The following is a 1,617-nucleotide window of genomic DNA, read 5'->3' as shown; positions in this document are numbered from 1 at the left end:
TGAAGGCTCATCGAGATAGTGAAGCGTTACGTAAGGTATTACCAGCAGTTGAACAGGAAAAACAGTGGAGAGTGCCAGAAGGTCATGATGGTTTATGGAGGTTCAAGAACTGGATTATTGTGCCTAATGTTGGAGACCTGCGACAAAGTATCTTGAAGGAAGCTCATAAGAGTGGGTTCTCAATTCATCCAGGGAGTACTAAAATGTATCAGGATCTGAAAGCGATGTTCTAGTGGCCAGGGATGAAGAATGATGTGGCATTGCATGTATCTAAATGTTTAACGTGTCAGAAGGTTAAGATTGAGCATCAGAGACCATCAGGAACCCTTCAGCCTTTGGAGATTCCACAGTGGAAATGGGAGAGTATCGCAATGGATTTCGTGATAGGTTTGCCTAGAACCCGATCTGGTTGTGACGCTATTTGGGTGGTTGTGGACCGATTGACGAAATCAGCTCATTTTCTTCCTATCCGAATAAGTTGCACAATGGAGGAATTGGCTCGAATGTATATTAAAGAGATTGTCAGGTTGCATGGCGTGCCTTCTACTATCATATCTGATAGAGATCCTCGTTTCACATCAAGGTTCTGGGAAGCTTTTCAGCGTGCATTTGGGACTCAGTTAAGCTTGAGTACTGCGTATCACCCTCAGACAGATGGTCAGTCAGAAAGAACTATTCAGACCTTGGAGGATATGTTAAGGGCTTGTGTTTTAGACCAGCCGACGAGCTGGGATCGGTATATGCCAATAATAGAATTTGCTTATAATAATAGCTATCATGCGAGCATCGGAATGGCTCCATATGAGGCTCTGTATGGCAGAAAATGTCAGTCTCCACTATGTTGGTATGAAACTGGAGAAAGAAGTTTATTAGGGCCTGAAATGATAGATGAAACAACTGAACTGATAAAGAAGATTCGTAGTCGAATGCTTATAGCCCAAAGCCGCCAGAAGAGCTATGCTGATCAGAGGCGAAAGCCTTTGGAATTCGAAGCAAGAGAACATGTCTTTCTGAAAGTTGCACTAACCACTGGAGTGGGAAGAGCTATTAAGACTAAGAAACTAAATCCCCATTATATTGGACCGTTTGAGATTCTGAAGAGAATTGGGCCAGTGGCTTATAGAATTGCCTTACCGCCATATCTTTCGAATTTGCACGACGTGTTTCATGTGTCTCAGCTTAGGAAGTACACCCCTGACACAAGTCATGTTCTAGAACCAGAACCAATCCAAGTGAGAGAAGATCTAACACTCCCAGTAATTCCGGTGAGGATTGATGACACCAGTGTTAAACGATTACGAGGAAGGGAAGTATCATTGGTAAAAGTGGCTTGGAGTCGAGCTGGTATCGAGGAACATACCTGGGAGCTCGAATCAGATATGTGAAAGGACTATCCACATCACTTTTCAGGTAACTAGATTTGAATTTTGAGGGCAAAATTCTTTATTAGGTGGGTAAGATATAAACGCCGGTTAAATTAGTAGATAATTAGTCAATAAATTAATTTTTAATAAGGAAGATTAGAAATGTGAATATTATATTAAATTAGGATAGAGCTCATCGAAACGAGAATTTTGACACCAATTTCGAAGAAAACGGTCCAAGATTGGACCGAAC

This window comes from Arachis duranensis, chromosome 5, assembly GCF_000817695.3.
Source record: "Arachis duranensis cultivar V14167 chromosome 5, aradu.V14167.gnm2.J7QH, whole genome shotgun sequence".
NCBI lineage: Eukaryota > Viridiplantae > Streptophyta > Magnoliopsida > Fabales > Fabaceae > Arachis > Arachis duranensis.
This window is presented reverse-complemented; position numbering follows the sequence as displayed.